General features: G+C 42.1%; 1 protein-coding gene across 1 annotated transcript in view; it reads right to left on the bottom strand.

The window, feature by feature from the left end:
* CDK6 (cyclin dependent kinase 6) overlaps positions 1-21776 on the bottom strand; it is a 173827-nt gene that overhangs the window by 16919 nt on the left and 135132 nt on the right. The gene's annotated exons all lie outside the window — the stretch shown is intronic.

Here is a 21776-nt window from a genome sequence, read left to right as displayed (position 1 = left end):
TGTTAGTACAGCATGGTGACTACTCAGTAGCTGAGCACCTATCACAATCTTCTTTATCTCTATAAAAATCTATGGAGATTGTTTCCTAATTATTGACTGAGTATACTGCAAATCTACTCACATTTCTTGGGGCCAAAATCTAGCTGCGGAATGTAATCTTTGAAAAGTTAAGTCATACAGATGCTCCCTAAAATCATAAGAGCACAGTGAGCATAAAAGACTGTACATCTCCAGTCTCAGGTGATCTTTGCGTTCTCAGGCATGTAGGGTGGATAAGGGCTGATGACAAGGCATGAGGAAGTGTTGGGAAGAAGAGCAGCAAGTTCAGAGCTGATAGTGGGTGACTGGATGACAGAAGAGGAATTAAAAAGAGGAAGTCCAGAGGAAATAGGGTGACATGACATAGTGGAGAGAGAGATATGTAAATGAAAGGGATACAGCCCAAAAGAGGCGGTCCATGAGGGTAGGACTGGGGATTTGGGAACTTAGTTCTCCCAGTAGGGTTGTGGAGGTAGGTTTAGCCGTTTAGGAGCCTGTATGTGTGTTTGAGGGAGATAAGATGACTGCAAAGAAAGAAAGGAAAGGTCAAGAAACATTTGCCAAGGGATCCTGAATCTCCTGGGAAATCTGCCCAGCTACAGAAACTGTAATTCAGAGATATATTTAAACGGTGGGTGTTTCTTTTCATGTTACAAATAGGCGAGTGGCAGACACCACTGACTTGTTGACTTAATGTACCCTCTCTCTACACACACACACACATCATTTGAAAGCTTATTATATCTACTTTAAGGTGAGCTATGATGTTGCGCTGTCAAGTGGTGCTATTACCATAGAAACAGGGATAAACAATGACACCATCAACACATTAACATGACCACTTTGAAATATTTCCATTCGTTTCTGTTAGTTTAATGACTCTATGTATTATTTAAAGACAGAAAGTTGGATTTCTTTGTGACCTCAAAGCATCACAACAACAATCTAAAGGGTAAAACAAAATCTAATAACTTTGTACAGGTATCATTGAAATGTAATAATCCTGGTGACATTTCTAGTCAACATCATTATTGTCATCTTGTTCATCATTATCTCTGTCAAGAGTGCGTGGGTAGCCACAGTCTTCGTTGCCTTGACATGTACACAGTTCTCTGTGGAGAAAATCATTTCTGTATCTTGCTAAGGACAGGGCTGTGCAGAAAACAATTTTTGGACTGATAGCTGCTGTGATTGTCCCTCCTTAAATTTGGTCTTCTTGGCCAGGTCAGCAAATGTTTTGATGCCAGATTTCTTGACATGGCTGAAAAAGCTACCTGTCCCATTAGAATCAAGTGCACTTCTCACAAATCTCTGCACTTGTTCTTCACCAGCATCTGCTATTTTCAGTAGATACTCTTGTACATCTGATGTTACATGCTATACAGTAGATATGTTGATAAGCACCTCTGGATGTGATTCAGGGTCAAATTGTCATATGGTTGATGATATGACTGGTAAGAGCTGTAACATACTCATGATCCCTCTTCATTGCAGAGGCAAGGACTTGTTTGTGGACTTTGTCTTCACAACTTCTTGTCAGGCCACTTCTTTCTCTGAAAGCTTTTGCATATTCATAATACGAAGCTGTGTATTGTCATCTCTAACACTAATACCGACCTGTGTATAAATGTCACTGAATTAAAAGGCTAGTTTCTAGAATATTTCATGTAATGCCTGAGCAGTTACAAATTAAAAACTTTTGCCAGGCAAAATAAAGGCAATATTGTACATACAAAAGCTTACAAAAGGAGATGCATTAGGAATTCACATACATTTATATCTACCCACTACACAGTACAAACTGTGGGCATGCAATCTACTGCTACTGGTGTAGAACCTTCAGTGTGAGACTGATCTGGTCAGCAAATTTAAATTGAAAATATTGAAAACTATTATAATCATTTGTGAGTAAGGTTGCCAAGTATGGTGGGACGTATTCCTGCAGGTTTCCCCACATGATCTTTAATTCCTGGGGGCTCCAGGACAATTCTGGAAGGTTGACAACTGTATGAGATATTTTGACATTTAAAGAAATGCAGTGTGAAAACATTTGATGTTAGTATGTTGCAAAATGTTGATATTTGTCATTTTTGCTTTATGCTAAACAGCTTAATAATTTCTGAAAAAAATATTCTTGCCCATGCAAAACCAATAAAAACCCTTTACTACATTGTCATTTGGTAACTTTGACTAATAAGCATCACATTACGGTGCTGAAATTAACATAAACTGTAGTCATAGTCATGTTGCAGTGTTTCTGGGACTGTGCAAAAAATGACACTTTCTCATTTTGGGTTCCTTTGTTTCACCTCACCAACAGGCTTACAGCACCACTTGACAGCTTCACATCATACCTCATCTAAAGGTACATAAAATAAGCATCCAAATGATATATGATGTGGGTGTGTGTAGGGCAGTGGTGGGCAATCTGCGGCCCACACGCGGCCCATCAGGGCAAGCTACCGGCGGGTCGCCAGACAGTTTGTTTACATTTGCACGGCCGCCCGCAGCTCCTCGTGTAGGGTGTGTACATTAAACTCCAAAAATTCGGCCCTTTTTGGAGAATTGCTGCATGCCTAAAAATGTGAGTAGCTGGAAAATACTCATTTTTGTCAGATTATTAGTAGTTTGTTAAGAAGGAAATATTTTCATTTTAGAATTTAAACACAAATCAGACCTAGAACTAAATCAAAAGCCATCTGAAATGACTGAAAAGCACTTGAACCTGAATGTCCCTCAGAGACCCATGCACAGAAGGGACCCTCTCCAGGCCGTTCTCTCCACCCCATGTCTTCTCCCTCTTCTATGGATTCCACAAAGGCATTTGTACTGCAGATGTGAAAAGAGAAACTCAAGCAAGGTACGAGGGAAAATATACATATTTTAAGGAGGAAGATTCTTGCAGCCTCTGATCAGTAATATAACTGCAAAGCAGTGTAAGAACTACATTCTGAAATCAGGCCACAGCTGAAAGCTTTGCATGCTCTGGACAGTTACCCACTTCCAGTCACAAGTGACTTGCCTCAGCTGTTGTGCAATTCTGAGTTCTCATTTTAAACGTAACATTTTTTGGTACTTCTCCCTCTCCTCTCCCTTTAATAATATCTCTGTGTGGGTGAGTACAAGACACAGCATGGAAAGGACTTACTTCATATACAACTTATTACGCTTGATCACAAGTTACGCAGGTGTTCTAAGGAACATACAGTCTCCTCCTCATAGATAAAGAAAGCTGACTTCGACATGGGGTAGGTATATGCTGGGTGACAGCCAGTCCTTAATTTGTGCCAGGGTTTAATCCTGGCACCTCTGGGCTTGCTGTGTCAATTATTAAAGTAAAAAAATTGCTTGAGCCCTGGCTCCTAATTGCTTAAGCCTCAGTACCTCTTTCATTACAAATGTAAGCACTGGTGACAGCCAAACTTCCATTTGAGAGACACCGGTCTGCCATCTTGACTTTCTCAGTTTGGTCTTTAACGCCAACACAAAATACTTTACCAATATGTACCCTTCTTTAAGTGAAATAGCATTGGGCCTGATTCCAATCCCACTTATAGTGGTATAAATCAGGAGTTATCTCACTGAGATCATTGGAATTACATCAATATTAAACCTGTGAGAAAACAGAACGAGACCCAAAGTGTTGGAAGAGCTAGAGATTCTCACAAGTGTGAACTTCTGGAGTTTCACCTAGCAAGTGGTTGCAGGTCAAGTGCAGTGGCTTGTTTCTGAAAAAGCTGCTGCAGATTTTCAGGTGCTGCAATGTCTTAATTTTACCCCCAGTTCATATTTAAAATGAAATAAATTAATTGAAAAAATAAGGACCAAAATCCAGGCCCTAGATGTGTGTGCAAGCAACTCTCACAGAAGCCCACAGGAATTCTGCCTGAAGTGGGGAGCCAGCACACTTTCCTGAAGATGCTCTCTGTGTTCTGGTGGGGCATCTACCCCCAAAATGGAAGATAGTGGAGGAATGAGCTAGCTAGATGTTCAGTGATATTCCAGGAGTACAAACCAGAGAGGTGCTGAGATACTCTGGTGATGTGCACCGTATAAAAACCTACATAGGCTAGCATAGAAGAGACCCCAAACTGCTAGAAATGAGTCTGGAGGCCATTGGCTCCCCAGAAGACTGCTGACATCAAGATGGAGCATGATACTTGTAGGTACAGACAACCCATGGAAACAGAGAGGCAATCCTATTGGTTGGTAACAAAATCAGAAATCATGTGAGCTTTCCTTGGTTTGAGTTTCATTATGAAAGGTTTGCAAAGCTTCTGCCACCACTATTTCCATTATCCAGAGATGGTGAACTTTCAGATGAATGATTTGAACACAGAGGCTGGCCACCTGGATAAGGCCAGAATTGTAAAGGTTAATAATGCATTAATCATGAGAAATGTGGAGATGGAAGTAATGGAAATACATGTTCCCTTTGAGTGGTGACTTAAAAAGGAAGCATTGCTAAGAAGGAAAGTGAACAGAAGTACCATGTACAAATAAACTAATGATATTCTCCCATTTAGATTCAATCCGTAAGTAAAAATACAGTAAAGAGCAGAAGAGAGATTTTAAATGGAAAAAACATCTCTTTTTCAGGTTGCCTTTAGGAGTGGGCAAGGGGAGAATTTGTCGTGGGTGCTAACAACAGTTGGTTGGTGTTTTTCACTCATGTATCATACTTCAAAATTCTAGATACCCTCAAAGTTGAATGAAGGTGGCTATGTGCTTGAGACTGCACCACTGAAGTCAAAGGGAGCTTTAACATTGACTTTAAAGGGTATGGGATCAAGCCCTATAAGACTTGGGGGGGAGGGATAGCTCAGTGGTTTGAGCTGCTGAACCTAGGGTTGTGAGTTCAATCCTTGAGGGGGCCACTTAGGGATCTGGGGCAAAATCAGTACTTGGTCCTGCTAGTGAAGGCAGGGGGCTGGACTCGATGACCTTTCAAGGTCCCTTCCAGTTCTAGGAGATAGGATCTCTCCATTTAGGAAAAAGCCTATGGGGTGAGTGAAGCGAGAAAGAAAAAAAGGACTGTATTTTAAAGGTGAGGGAAGAGTATGCCTGACAAAAATTATGGGCAAGATGAGTGCAGAATTTATTTGCTCTCAGAGTACTCTCTAACCTAGGTAGTTCTCATCTGTTCCTGAAGCGGTTACTTTAACATTCATCTTTTAACATTCTTATTTTTTTTAAATGGACGAGCCTTGATAGGTTGAACATCCTTCACTTATTCCCTAATCACAAACGTCACTGTTTTCTTATCTGTGGACATCTGCTTCTCCAGAAGATTTGTAGGTTTATTTCACCAGGGCTTTTGGAGTGATTATTTCAACTCAGTGAGCATGACAAAACTATGGCATTTTGAAAACTGCCCCAATTTTTGAACCAAGTTCTGGAAGTGCATACACAATTAACTTTGGAAAATGGGAAAGGGCAAAATAATGCATGGTCTCTGCTAAGGGTAGAAGCAGAAGCTTTACCCCTAGTTTGCACTAAAAGTTTTCCCCAACAATGTGATTAACTACATGTGTGTCATTCCCCCACCTCTCTACAAACACTGATTCAAATTACATTTACCTATTATGAGCCAGCAGTTTCAAGTCTGAATGTGCATCTAAACTGTAGGCGTCTGCATTTTTGTGTCACTCAAATGCATCAAACAGAGCTACTGACATGACACATATGATTTAATCCAACTCTTCCTGCGAACACTAATTTAGCTTTTTTATATTCTTTTCTTGCTCATATATATATTTTATATCCTTTTTTGATTTGTGCCCTCTAAAGCTGTTATGCCTCTTTGTAGTTCTTGCACATCTGTGATTTAAAGTTTTAAAGATATTACTTAAATTAAGGTGGATAGCTTAGAGCAGGGAGAGAACACAGAGTTCCTTCCTTTCCAATTTACCCACACAGGAGACAGTCAAAATTTGTCTGCAAAGTGCTAAGCAGAAGTGTAAGGAGGCCAGTACTGTGTGAAGCAACCCTGCCCCAAGCGGTATGTGATGAGTTTAGTCATGGCCCTGTTTCGCAGACTTCCATCCATCAAGAAACTGTCAAGCACTTGTGCTGTGAAAGCACTGGCTAGACCTTTTTAAAGGTGTGCAGTAGTAAGATCCACTCTACAGCATGTTCCCCAAGCATACCTTGAACAGCTGTAAGGCCCTCCCCCATAGCACTCCAGCGCTGGAGGTGTTCCCCACTCTTTACAGTCCCACGGCTCTCCACAACCATAATTTATTTCTAAATTAATGGATCTAGCAGACAAGATTCAAAATTACACATTGCACATTTGATTCACAGCTGGTTGTGTAAAAATGGGATTAAAGTGATAGTGATCTCAGTGATCTTTGATGATATATTTTTAAAAAGTCTCTGGGTAAATGTATTCTGCAGCTGGGAGTGTGCAGGTAGACAGACATGCCCTAGCTCTGCTTGAACTAGCATGCTAAAAATAACAGTGTGGCCATGGCAGTATGGGCAATGGGCTCAAGCCACCCACCCGAGTACAGTCACACATGACCCTCTGGGTAGGTACCCAGGCTGGTAGCCTGAGCTGCTGCCTATGCTGTTGTGGCCATACTGCTATTTTTAGTGCACTAGCTTGAGTGGAGCTAGCATGTGTCTGTCCACCCATGCTGGGAAGCAGGCGCCCAGCTGCAGTGTAACATATCCTTTATGTCAACAAAAGGCCAAGCTCAGGCTTAGGGACAGTTCTTGCCAGGTACCATACATGATTTAGTCTTTAACTGTGTTTCTGGTGCTACACCAGCTACTCCAACTGGAATAATAAATGTGTCTTGAACATGAAATATCTACTCCTTTAACTTGTACAAAATCCCACTGGGCAAAGCCAATCAAATCACAATTTCAGAGGTAGAGAACGATGGTTAATTTATTGTGGGTTCATGACTGCTTTTTCAATGCCGAGATGAAGCCCTGAAAGCTCATCAGTTAATGGTAACTACATTTATAGGTCTAAGTATCAGTTATTAATATGGACTTTGTCCTGAGATTTTTTTTTAAATCCTGCTGAACGAGAAGCTGCTGAACTTGAATTAATATGCAAACTAGATACCATTAACTTAGGTTTGAACAGAGACTGGGTCATTACACTAATTGACTCTATTTCCCCATGTTAAAGTATCCTCACACCTTTGTGTCAACTGTCTGAAATGGGCCATCTTGATTATCACTTCAAAAGTTTTTCTCCCCTGCTGATAATAGCTTCTCTTAATTAATTAGCCTCTTACAGTTGGTATGGGTACTTCCACCTTTTCATGTTCTCTGTATGTATAAATATCTTCTTACTGTATGTTCCATTCTATGTATCCGATGAAGTGGGCTGTAGCCAACGAAAGCTTATGCTCAAATAAATTTGTTAGTCTCTAAGGTGCCACAAGTACTCCTGTTCTTTTTGCTGATACAGACTAACACGGCTGCTACTCTGAAAAGGGATATATAATGGCTTTTCAAGTTTGAGGCATTAATTTAAATCCAATTCTGGCCTCACCAATTTAAAATATTTCTAATCAGATTGCTGTGATGGGAAACTTTTAGACGGAGAAGATTTAGTGCCATTAGGTCAGTTTCTCATGGAATAAACTCTCCTTAACCAAATACATAACAGCCTACTCATAGCTGTATCAGCTGAAAGTCTTTGCACACACTAATGATAGCATGAAGGAAATTAACTGTTACCTACCTGCAGTCTTTCTAAACCAAGACAGAGGCAAGTTAGTGAAACCAAATGGAAATATTATAAATCGGTGATCTCAGCATAAGACAGGTGCCTGGCAAATGAACATCCAAGCTTATCCTCTAGCTTTATTATTAAAATATTATGATTCATATCTTGCCAACTCTGTGCTAGGAGCTTCAGACAGCTAAGCAGAAAAGGATCTTTCCAAAAGAACTTACAAGATAAATACCCAACTTAAAAATTACAGGAAGGGACAACTGATACACAGTAGTTCCCTAGTTCCATCATTGCACATTACATCATAAAACAGAGCACATCAATTTGATTAAAATGTTGTCATGGCATTTTTGGAAATTCTGGAGCTGGGTAGCGTTAGGAACAAATGAACCATAGGACATACTATGAAAAAATTTGGGAAAAGTCACCTGTCATTTGTAATATTGGGGTAAGGTGGGAATCTGCGAGTTGCTCTAGCGGTGACGTTTGAGACCTAAGAGATAGGATATTCACACTACTGAAAAAGGTCAAACTCCCAAATTTGAAAGGATACATCAAGTAAAAAGAAAACAGGTTTACAAAACCGAAAAGAGCTAAATCCTGGGGGAAAGGAATTTGTTCTGAAAGAAAACATTACATGGCTGGGAAACACAATTGTCAGCACCAAATGGCTTGGGTTGGGTGATCTTCAGTGGCAACTACTGCACAAAGTTTCCTTCACAGTTTTGTATCTGAAACAGGCTAAGTAAAACAAAACCAAAAACTGACTGTAATAAAAGACTGCTGGTCAGAAAAGAATTTCTTAAAGGGGATTAGCACCCTTCAGACAAGAAAGGCAGCAGAATATAGTTTCAGCACTAAATAGCAAACTATTACATGAGTAGAGGTGAAATTTCAACTTATACTTTTTCTCCAGCTGTGGAGACTGAATCTCAAAAGACATGAAAGTGAATTAGATGGATGGTGTGAAAAAAATATTTTAATTTGTAGCAGCTGTCCTGGCTTACTGTGAATTAATAAACACCTGCAGACAAAATTAAGATGCTTATTAAAGGTTGGTAAGTTTTTACAGCAATGATAATAATGAAAACTGATATAGTTTTCAAAGGTCTATTAGAATTTAAACTAGACGCATTTGTTCTAGTGTACACTTCTGTTACTCAGACTACACAGGCAGGAATACTCACACAGACACACATTGACATATGGCAGCACTATACTATAGAGTATCTTATATAGGAAGCACTACCATTATTAAACTCATTCATCCATTAGTTATTTTTCATTAAATTATCCTTTTCCATTGGTTCCTGGCCAAAACAAAGCCAAAAAAAAGTAAGCTTTTATTTTAAAAAGAAAAAAAAAATCAGTAGAAGGAATTCCTGATGCAGCTACTGCTCACAGAGCTCTGGTTGTAATGCAAGCTCCACTTCTGACACACAGTATATACATAAATGCCACATCACAAAACAGGTAGTTTGTTTCACTTGTATTTTAATGGTGACATGCAGTGTGCTTCATTACTTTGGGCCATATTTTGCCCTGTCCACCTCCTTCCACCTAGCATCCTACCATAGGCTGCGCCCAGTCCTTGTTCCTGGTAAGTCAATGGCAAAATTCCATTAACTTTTGGCATTATGGTTCATATCATAGCATGCACATTTCTGTCTGAGCTACTTATATGATGCTCATCACCATGGTATCTGAGCACCTCACAATCATTAATGTATTTATCCTCACAACACCCCTGTGAGGTAGAAATGTGCTATTATCCCCATTTTACACATGGGGGACTTAGGTACAGAGAGGCTAAGTGACTTGCCAACATAGGGACTTAAACCCTGGTCTCCCAAATTCTAGGCTAGGACCCTAACCACTGGACCAGGCTTGAACATGTTTGGTTGGTTGCTCTCAGCCCCAAATTTCTCTTTTGAAAAAGAGGAAGGGAGGCACTCACCAGGAGGGCAGCAGAAAAACCCTTAAAAGAAGAAGGCATTACAATTTTTTTTCACATGCTATTTCAAGAGTGCTTTATGAGAAACTGGCGTTATTTAACTATTAGTCAGTTTCTTTAATTCCAGGTTCACAGTATCCCTTTAAAATGGTGACTGATAAAATATGAGTCCTGATCACAGAAGAAACAGCACCTCTGCCTTTGGATGGTAAGTATGCTATACAGAGGCTTTCTGCAGATACTCTATCAGGCTTAGTGATTCTATGGTCATGCTTGTATGTCTGCATTCTTACAGCATCAGAGTACTATTCAACACTGCCAAAGGGACCTAACTGAACACCAAAAAAGTCAATGTTACTGTAAAGACTTGCTCCACCTACTTCTTTATGCGCTGAGTGAACTCAAACCATTTGGAAACAAAAAGTCATTTAAAGTTGCTCAGTTGTTTATAATCAACACATGTAATGTAGCCAATAATAGTGAGAACTTTATTTTTAACCATCTTCTTCAATTCTAAGGAAACTGAGTCATAACATAAACCTACTGCCTGTAGTTCAATTTTAATCCACAAAAAAAGCTTCCTATATTTTATAATAGTGGGTCAAATCCTGTGCAATGTCCGAGGCCCTAAAGGCCCTAATATAACAAAACTTCCATCATTCGATGACCCAGAAGGGGGCAGGCAGAGAGGAAGGAGAGGAGGACTCTACAATCCCAGCTTCCTGGGACCACACACGATAGTTTAGCTTTGTTTCTTTTCTAAAACTTTCTTTAGTGATTAAAGTGTCCCTGGGGGTTTGGCTGGGTCAGAGAACCAGAGCTGACGCTAGGCATAAGCAGACTTAAGCATTTAGGGCCCCAAGCAGCTCAAGGGGGCCCCCTATTAATTATTAGTATGTGTTGTGTGTGTTGGGGGCCCCCCCAAATATTCCTGCTTAGGGCCCCCAACAGGCTAGCACCGGCATGCAGAGAACTGATAATCATCAGTCCTGTATGAATATACTGTTATTCTGGGAGTTACCAGATGAGGCTGTTAAACATAGCCCTGCAAATTCTGAGCGTGCAAGCAGTGTACACTTTGAAGAAAGGCTGTATTGTTGTTATTTCTGTGCTGTAGTTTCTTTTTTGGGGAGCTGTTGCAAGCAGCAAGAGCTCTCTGCCTTAATCTTTCTAACTATAGTCAACTCTTGGTGCAGGGTTGCTTCCTGGGAACTAAGCATTGGTGTTTGGGCTGAGATTCCTGAAAATGAGGATAGCTGCATGCTGTTTGTGACCATCTCTGTTCCACATGTATATAGTGTAAACAAACAAGCGATACTGTGAAAATACTACACATTTCTGATTTCTCCTCTGGGGGAAACTGACCTGCAAAACCACAAATTCTACTACTGTTAGGCAGAGGGGCGACCCCATAGATAGACTGATTGATCTCAATTTCAAGGTGAAATAGATTATGAAAGAAAAATCAATACAGCTCTCTCTTATTTGTGACCGTCTGTCCGTACATGTCTCTGTGTGAGAGACTTCAGTGGGGTTCGCTGGGATGTAAGGTCAAGGCAGAATTAGTAGGTAGAAGGGTTTGGCCCTTCGGAACCTAGGGCCTGGGCCTACTGTTTATATACTGTTGTTGCTCAGCCCCTGCCTGAGGGCCTGAGCGCCTGACTCACCAGTGCCCCGCCCTGACCTAGGGCCTGGGCTCATTGTGTTTATTTGTACCTTCACTAAGGCCGTAGAGGAAGACTCCCGCAAGAAAAATTCCCCACAAGAGCTATTCCGAAAGATAGTGAGGCAGTGTGGTTCCCTGCCGCCCCGGAGAGAAACGAGCCTCGGCTAGCCTCTCTACATGTGGTGGAAAATGTGCGCACCATCCCTCGACCCCTGTGAGAAGAGGTCTGGGGGGGAACGTACCCCAAAAAGAGCCATGGATATGGACAAACTTATCAAGCTCCTGACTGAGAGCCAGGAGCGGCAGCAGGTGGCCCAGCTCCAGCAGCAGCAGCATGCGGCCCAGCTCCAGCAGCAGCTCATCCAGCAGCTGGGAGCACAGCAGCAGCAGCCGATTCGGGACCTGGGGGTTCAGAACCAGGAACAACAGCAGCAATGCCTGCAGCAGCTGGCGACGGCACTGCCGCGTCCCGCAGAGCCCCAGCTGGGAGACGCGGCCGGATCACCCCGCACCACTGCGCCAGTGCGGCTGACCAAGATGGGACCCGATGACGACCCCGAAGCCTTTTTGGTAGCTTTTGAAAGAGTAGCACTGGTTGCAGGGTGGGCCCCTGACCAATGGGCCACTCTCGTGGCCCCGTACTTAACCAGGACAGCCCAAACAGCGTACAGAGGGCTGTCTACAGAGAATGCACGGGATTATAACCAGGTAAAGGCAGCGATTCTGGATGCCTTGGACGTCAGCTCGGAAACCTTTTAGCAGCGGTTCCAGAGCCAGACCTACCCCACCAGCACCAGACCCCGGTTGCTGGCCCAAGAGCTGAAGGAAGCGTGCAAGCAGTGGCTACAGCCAGAGAGGAGGACCGCGGATGAGGTCACGGAACAAATTATTTTAGAACAATTTGTACACATCCTCCCGGCACAAGGAAGGGCCTGGGTGCTCCGCCATCGGCCAGCGACGCTAGCCACCACCGTTGCTTTTATGGAAAACCTGTTTGCAGCCGAAGCGCTGGTGGGGCCAGCTACCAGAGCCCACCCCCCCCAGGACCAGAGTGCCCTAACCCCGAAAAGAAAGGGGGCGCTCAGATCGAAGTGCAGAGTCTCCCCCCTGGCAAGAGGCTCACTTGGGGCTTCGGGCTAGACGCCCCGAACTCCCACCTCAACAAGGAACTGCGCCCCCTGTGCCGAGTGTCCTGAGGACCCATCGGAGTCCCCCCAGGAGCCCGATGGGAGCCTCCACCCAGGGTGGTTGCCTGGAACTCAGGCCCTGCTTTTATGTGGGAAATATGGACACTTACAGCGTGACTGCACTGAGATGGACTGCAGCTTCGGCCATGTCTGTGCAGGAGAGACCCGGGTCCAGCTGCCACAGGTCCCCAAGATCACGGTTCTGGTAATTGTCGTGGACCAACCAACCCTGGCTCTGATCAATTCGGGCTGTGGCCAGACGCTAATCCGTCAGACCCCCACCTGGTCGTTGGCCTGGCTCCTCGACTAGCCTACCCGGTGATTCTGGGGCGAGACTGGCCGGTGTTCGAGGAGATCCTCCGCTTGACCCCTGTGCTGGAAGGAGACTGCGCTGAGGCCCAACTGGAGGAGGAGACCCCAGACCCCGAGGGAGGGACGAGGAACCCGAGGACCCCCCAGCTGGGCCGGCTATTGAACCCCGACTTAACACCGACTTTTGCTGCGATCAAAGAGCAGACTCCACCCTTAGTCGGGCCTATGGACAACTAGCCACTGTCGATGGGGCCATGATCGACCTACATCATGCAAATCAGTGGCCCCGGTTTGAGCTACGCCGTGACCGTCTTTACCAGGTGGAACAGGATCCCCTCACGGGAGAACCACAGACCCAGCTGCTGGTGCCTTCGTGCCATCAATGAGCAGTAATGAAGCTCGCACACAACATCCCTGCTGCAGGGCACTTGGGCCATGAAAAGACCCTCGCCCGGATTTTGACATGGTTCTTTTGGCTCGGCGTTCACCAGGAGGTGAGGAACTACTGCAGCTCCCATATATATATAAATAAATAAAAGGGAATTTTTTTAAAAGGGGTGATTTTGGCTTCACCCTGATGTCCAACAGCCTGTAACCCACCTTTGCCTCAGGACCCAGTGCCAAGAAACAATGCCCTCAGTGACTTTCAACAGCTGACTCTTTGCACTGAAGACAAACTATTATTTCAACAAGTTTTCTTTCTAAACGGGTCAGAAGGCCAGCTGCAAGTATTATGTTTTATTAGACTAAGCTGACTACTAAACAGACGTGATAGTAAAAGCACTGGATGAGTTATCACCCTTACCGCAGTGTTCTACCGTAAACAGCCGAAAACACTGCAACTAGAAGTATTGTTCCTACTGTACCTGCGGGCATTACAGTAGTATTTTTAACAGACATTAGACACCTAAAAAGCTTGACTATAACTTTGAATTGTCTTAAAAATGGAACTGTTCTTAACATGGTCTGACGTGATTTGAACAATGGGGTTTCTAACAACTTGCTAATATTTATCTTAGAGCAGGTAATACCTTTGGCCTGGTATAAACATCTCCCCCTAAGCTATATGCATGCGGAAGAGTCTCATGCATGGATCATGCCCTGAGGATTAAATATGTATGAGGGTGTATGTGGGTACGTGCACATACACAGCACTATCCTGTGGACCCTGCAAAGGACATTAGAGCTATGGTCTGTGCAGGGGACGGAGCAGAAGACTGGCCAGGAGGGGGGAGCAGTGGTTGAGTGAGGGGTGTACATGTGGATGGCCCCAGCCTCCTGTGGTTCCCAAGGATTTGCCAGGTTTGGGTGCACAGTATCCTATGAAATAGTTCATAGCATGACTATGTGGGAGGAACGCTGCCTGGGATCCTTATGAGATTTTCTCCCCTCTTATGGATTTTAATGATTTGGGACACTGAAAGGATCTGCATGGGGAATCATATTCTACCTACTACAATAACAAGTATTTTTTACTTCTTTTTTTACTGCTTCCATGGGCTTATATCTAATGGCCAAACACTGTAGTTGTTAATCAGGTAAAACGTATATTGACTCCCAAGACTGGCCCTACCACTGGAATGAGCGCAGTGGTTGAAAAGGTCCCAGACTCCAGAGAGAAGTTGGATCAAAACAGTAGTGCAGTGCCTGTGGAAAAAGATATTGCCGTAAATATCTACACAGCATCAAATTCCACATTACTTTCTCCAGGCACTTTGAGCTCTTCTGGCTCAGAGAGATATTTACTTGCTACAGAGTGGTAAAAAGTTTCAGAGATGTGTTATGTTTTGCTCAACTGTCCTTAAATGCTGTCAAAGTCCTGCCATCCCCTGGTCCTTTATGGATTTGTTTCATTTTCCACTTCTCTGGATGCAGATTTACTGATATTTTTTAAATATAAAGAACATCTAAGAGCTTTGGTGAACACACACGGAGAGCTGCCAGTGCAAAGCTCTTGCAAGGGAAAGAAGCAAACAGGAGACATATTTATTCTATATATTTCTGAGCTATAACATACATTTTTTATGGCTGATGAATGGTAGGAAATTATTATATTTTTTTCTGGAAAATTCAATAAATCCTGTCTAGATCAAATTCTCTGACCAGATACTTGACTATGAAAAGCACCTGGAAGCTTAACAATGTAAGCCAAAGTTAAAATCAAGTCTTTCTCTCTTTTCTTTCAAGGGTGTTTGTGTGAAGCAGGAAAGGATCCTGACAACCAATCTGGAGTTTAAATACATTCTGTGGAAGTTTCTTGTAAAACAAAAAAGTAAATATACACGTTTTGTTCCATTAAGGATCAAACACAAATCCTACAGGGCTTCCCTCAGCCGAAGTCCAAAGATGTATAAAGAGGCTCTTTTTCGTCAAGTTACGGAGAGGGAAGCAGTGCAGTACAATGTATAATTCTCCCAGTTCTAGCCTTCTTCCTGCAGTTCATGTGCCTGTTTGCGGAACCCCAATCTGGCAGCTTTTCACTGCTTGGCAAAGCAACCAGAAAATCCCTTTCATAAGGGGAATCCCTAGGTGGCATAGAACTTGCTACTGCTCCTCTCAGCCTAGGGGCCTGCAACTGAAAAAAAGGGGTGTGATCAGAGAACCTCTGCACTGCAGCTGCTTTTCTTACAGCCATTTGCAGCTGGGTGTAAATTAGAGCAGTCTTCAGGCTGCCGTGATTTATGCTGGGACTAAACTTGTTCCTGACTAGCACCAAAATACAGGGGACTACCAATGTGGCATACAACCTTCTTTGCCCTTCCCCTGTCCCGAGCTGCATCAAGCACATCAGAATCTGGGACCCTGACTCTTGGTATCAGACTCATCTCCCAACAGCACATCCCCATTAGAATGTTAATGTACTAATTACCTTCAAATATTTGAGTCCAGGGCAGACATCTTTGCTCACAGGGAAAGGGTTCACTCCTTCTCCACTGACTTCTGGCCAGCAGCCATACACCCTGTCACAGGCTGGAATGATTTTTTTCCTCTGACCATTACTTTTTTTAAAAGTGGAGGTCAGGTTAGACTATTTTGAAGTCAGACTAGATCTATTTCTTTTCTGCTTCCTAAAGATCAATAGGAAATTTTCCAGGTCAGCTAAGTTCAAGCAGGTGGCAGGTGCACTGTTCAAGGCTAGTATCAATGCCTGCTGCCTGGCCTTGATCCCTCAGGAGTCCCCAATCCCACCCTAGATTGTTGCCTTTCTTTGAAAATGGGAAGGATGTCTCCAGTCCTCTCTGCCAGCCTACCAGCTTCTTAGGTCTTCTTCCTCTTCTGTCCCCCATCCCATGGTCATTGACCTTTTCTTGCCCATGGCAAGTCAGGTTCCCCTCCCTCGCGTCTTCTTTCTGACTCACCACAAAGGCTGTTCCCCCAATTTAAAGCACCCAGTGGGAGAACTGCTGCTGGCCATACCTGGTTCAAATGACAGAAATAGCAATTCTTAGCAGCGGATTGGACATCTGGGGGAAAAGGGAATCCCAAGACCATCCTTCCTTTCTTTCCTCTTTTTTAAGACCAAGATTTGTCATTTACCCGCTTTGACTTTTCCCCTCTCCCCTCCAAATATCAGGGGTTCCATCAACTATTTAAAACAAAAGGTACACATCAACTTTGTGATTAGGTGCCTAATTTCTGGGAATTTGGCACCGAACTGCCAGTGGAAATCTACTCCAAACTCTATTTACTAGACAATGAGGACATCAGGTTGGCATTTTATTTGAGCCTTCTTATTTTCACTGGAAAAATCATCATTGCATTAGCCACCACAATACTATACTTGTGTTTAACAATCCAGTTCAACTCTGCACTCACATAGCTTCTAGTGGTCCCCTGCCCCCACCCTGTCCAGGTTTTGTTTTTTGTTATGGTTAGTGACAGTTTTTGGTTTCTATGGTTTATCAACGGTTTCCCTTACCCACAGCATCTATTCCTCTGAATGAAAGTCTGGCATGATTGGAAGCTGGAAGGAAAACCACAACTGAATGGCCAGGCACACACTTAACACTTATCTCTAACCACAGGCTGATACGGTTACTGGATTTGACTAACGGCTATCAATCAGCCCAACTGTAGACACTTGAGAAGATATCAGCCAGCAAAGCCTAGCAGGAAAATGTGAGCTAAACAGCAGCACTGTATATTTTATGTAGGGTCTGTCTACCCTGAATGACAATGTCACTGTCCTGAGACCTCTTACCTCTTTTTTTTTCTGCTTGATAATCCTCAGACTTACTCTGATTGTCCACCCTTCCTTCCCTTCATTAAAGTGCATATGGCTTGTATCCAGAGTCAGTGGGAGTTTTGCCACTGATTTAGGATTGAGCTGAAAACACTGTTTGTCAACATGGACCAGTGCACACTTCTGCCTTTCCTTTGTCTGTTAGTAGGGCTTCAATCAAGCTGTCACTGTTATCCTGTCAGACTGGGAAAACAAAGGGTTAAATTAGTGGCCTGGGTTCATCCAGTCTTGATTATATGAATCCAAGAGTCCAGTAGAAATTCTGGAAAAAAAATCTCTCTGATAGACTGGCCACTTGTCTGGGGAGGAAGAAAAATCCTGTTTCATTAGGTCTGGTTTGGAAAAACCATCAGCCTCCCACACATCCATATGCACATGAATGGCAGAGGAATAAAGGAGAAAAAGTGCAGAGTATAGAAATACTGAATGCTGACTGGATCTTTCCAAGGGATGAAACCTTCTCCCAGTACAGTTGCTCTGGTCTGTGGTGAACTTTTATGGCACTTGCACTTAAATCATTCTTGTAACAAAGCAAGATAATTTCCAAAAATGGCAAAAACTGATTCAGGCCAAAACTGTATCATACCTTGGTTCAAAGGTTGCAAATTGAGCTGCGGAGTTGTTTTTAAGTTTTCCTGCCACCAATACCTAACTGAGACCAAACAGATAAGTGAATACTTGCTAAATGTGTTTTTGTGCTCTTGGTCCAGTAGACACGCTGGTTTAAATTTCATTGTAAAACACAAGATAATATGATTTCAAACTTTGTGTTTGAAACTGGTTGCATGATAAAGATACCAGTTTTCTCTTAAACCTCATTTAAGGAGTCTGCCACTTTACAGGGAAACCCATAGTTATGAGCAGGATTCGTAGACATGTCTTTGCATGGCTAATTTTTACCTAGGGTGCTGCACCATCTTAGTTTTTTTTATCCTCTCCCCTCAATATCCAATCAGAGATGTCTCCCTTTTCCTTATTTTCTCTAATCCTTTCAACTCTTGCTGTCTCCACTCCTTTTACCTTTTCTGATATTTACCGCTTTGAAAAGCATCTGATGGCCCTGTTCTCTCTCTGCTTCAGGGTGGCATTTCAGAAATCTGCCCAAGTAGAATTGGGAGCCTAGAAAGATATGTTTTAGGCTAAGATCTGCAAAGAGAGGAAGAGCTGACTATGCAGAGAGATACAGGAAGGCTGTAAATAAACTGAAATACACCAGCAGCTCCACATCTACAGTGCAGTGCCCACCAAGATAGGGGAGGAATCAGTGACCAGATATTCTCAAGCACAGGGATGCATCTGACAAAAGAACTAGCATGGGTCAGAAATGAGACCATATGGGAAAAAAGGACACTGGGGATGTTACTATTGACACATGTATCAAAGATTAAAAAAGGAACATGGGCTCCACTCATCCCACTCCTCTGTTACCAACACACATCAGGTGAAATCCTGGCCTCACTGAAGTAACTGCACAACTCACTTTGACTTCAGTGGGGCTAGGAGTTAATCCATAATGTGTGTACATAAGAAGTGGTGGTAAGGGGAGCTCAGTGAAGAATGACTCACAGTACAGCACACAACTACTACCAATAAACGTCATGGCATAAAGACCAAGGGTGAAATCCTGCCCCATTAAAGTCAATGTGAGTTTTACTATTGAGTTCAATGGGGTCAGGATTTCACCCCAAGCGTGTTACAGGTACACCTCTGTCCTCTCCTCCCCTCTGGGTCTGCCCTGAGTGCAGGTCAGCTAGGCTACAAACTCTTCAACCACCTTCTTCACCCTTCACTGAAACACTTGTTCTAGGGTAGCAATAAGCACTGTATTGATAAAGATGAGCTGGTATTAAGGTGCATGGTACTTTGTGGCTAGTGTTATGCTACATGATGCTTTATTGTTGACAACAGGCTTTAGAGAAACATATTCACTTCTGCAACCACAGCAAAAGTTTGTATAATTTCAGCTGGAATGATGAAAAAAAGTTTTCTAACTGATGACAGGCTGTTACTCATATAACTTGCAATTTAGATCACCCGCGCCAGGCCTGGCACAAAGTTTTGTGTATATCCTTGAACTCAAGCCAATGGGGAAGTGCCTTGCAAAACACTGAAAACCTCTACTATTGATCTATGATTAAGGCTGATTCAGCAGAAAGTTATATTTCATTCACACAAATCTGAAATGAGACCTATACTCTGGCTAATCCAAGCATAATCAGTCTGTTGCAGCCTTTGGGCCATTGTAAGCACTATGAGCCGGATTCTGAAAGCCTTGCTTCTGGTTAGTATCCTATTCCCAGAACAGTTCCAATGAAGTCAATGGGACAATTTGTGAAGTAGGATAGCCTTACTCATACTGAGTAGTATCTTATATCACAAATAGTTCCATTGACTTTTTTGAAATTATTCTGGGAATGAGACACCACTCAACGTGAGTAAGGCAGGCTATCAGAATCTCAGCTGACATAAAGAGATCAGAACATCAGTTAGAAATGACAGAAGTTTAAAAATATTTTCAAGTGAAAGCAAAGGAGAATGGGGGAAGGAATGGAAAATAAGTCTCTGGTGATTTGGCAAAAAGAAAAGGATGGCTGGAATGCTGGACCAACAGGTAAACTTAAAAAACCAAAAACAACTCTCCTACTCTTACCCCCTCAATGCCAGATGAAAAGCAGATGGGTAGTGACCTAAGTTCACTGCTATTTTTCAGCAGAAGTAGCTGCTTCACTTATTGAATGTTTTGGAAATAATCCATGGGAGTTTGCAAAATTTTACAGTTTATTGCCACCATGTTCACAGTAGAATAGATTCTCTTTTGCAATTTATTAAGGATGTTAAAAAGACAACATATATCATACAAAGGTTATTGCAAAATTAACTCAATGCAACAATCCATAAAGAAGATATTCAATGCTATTCACTGCAGTTTAATGACAGTGAAGCCTTAAATTTTGCTTATGGCATATGTTGGGCTCCTGCATGTTCAAATATCTTAATCTGTAAGTCATAATGTTACTAATTAAACAATGTAGCACATATACACTTGGCAGATTCCTGACATACACAGTTTTTGACCGTCTCCCAGATTTAGGACTGAGAATGTCAAACTGACCCTGTCTTTGGCAAGGACAACAGAAGGCCTGGTTGTATCAAACTCTGCTTCAAATCAAATCTTATTTCTACTAAAAATCTGGCATTTTTTACCCTTAAGCCAATATTTGAATTTGCACAATTGTTCCTAATTCAATTGATCATGTTAAATTTTTGGATTTGGAGAGTGAATGCTGTGTTATAAAAAATGAAAATTCAATGTATAGGGTACAAGGCAATTTTACATGGTTTATACAAGACAGGGCCAGATCAAAAAAGTTTTTTTGAGCAAATCATAAAGTGTTCTCTCTTTGGTTGTTTATCATGTTTTATGCTCATTGTCAATGCAAAAATGAAACTTTTTTTTATTCTGCAAGTGAAATCTTGAAAAAGTCAGTTTCATTATGAACCTTATATGGAATAAAACTTAGTATCTAAAAGTTTGCAATGGAGGATTTAACTGAAACTCCTAAAATCCACATTCTCCTTTTCTGATCTCATTTATGAGTCACACCCAGAGGGTGGAGTGTAGTAAATCTACTCTGACCATTTGACTAGGCAATAAGCCCAAGAACAAATATTTTTCCATATGTTAACATTAATAAACAGTGAAATCCCAAAGTCCTTTTGCAAGGCTTCAACTAGCATTTTGAACTTCATATATCGCAAATTCATCTTTGTCAAGAAGTATTGCTATCGCATGGTTTGTTTCTAGAGGCCCTTGTACTGTGGCTACACCTTTGTAATTTGTAAAAAACGGACTATTTGTTTTTAAGCTCAAAGGTGAGCCATTTTCCTTTAGATTTTCGTATTCATTTATTTAAAAGGTACATCATTTTATTTCACAGTAGCTGTTCCAAAATGGTGTATGAGGTTTCTGTAGGCACATCACCAATAGACTGTATGATAAACCATATAATTCTTGCAGTAGTTTCTGGTTTTCATCCAAAATGCATTACATGGGATAAGAAGATCAAGTAAGTATAATATGCCAAGAGAATACTGATAGTTAATCTAACAGAATCAGTCAAAAGTAAGTCTTATTTCTGACCACATTGAAGTTTTACTACCTACATTACCCTAGACAGTGTCAAAACAGTTTATTCTTCAAAAACTCCTACCTCAGTCTGTTTCTAGAAATTGACATTACAGTGACTTTCCAGATCTCAAGTATGCCAAGAGATGACTACAAGCAAACATCTGGAACTCAAAAAGCGCAAACTCCAGAAGTAAGACGACCGTATTGAAGGCTATGTCCTTCCTTCCTCAAAACAAATTATTTCCAGAACCCCACAATATAGGCCTCTGATCCTTCAGCCCCTATTTATCTACATCTCAGCCATCTAGATTCAGGTGTTATGTTCTTGTTACAGTGTTCACATGTGCTTTTGTAAAAGAAATCAATGTTTTAAAAAGGGCTGTGGGAGACTCACTCCTCAGGAAAAAAGAATCCAAGATGGAAGTCACAACCCTAAGTTTATATATAATGGGCTTTTGTAGTTCCAACTGTAAATAAAAATAAAACATGCTTCCAATCTTCTACTGCATACAGTGTTACAATATATAGTACTGTATATTTCTGC

The sequence above is a fragment of the Emys orbicularis genome, chromosome 2 (assembly GCF_028017835.1).
Source record: "Emys orbicularis isolate rEmyOrb1 chromosome 2, rEmyOrb1.hap1, whole genome shotgun sequence".
Classification (NCBI taxonomy): domain Eukaryota; kingdom Metazoa; phylum Chordata; order Testudines; family Emydidae; genus Emys; species Emys orbicularis.
This window is presented reverse-complemented; position numbering and strand designations above follow the sequence as displayed.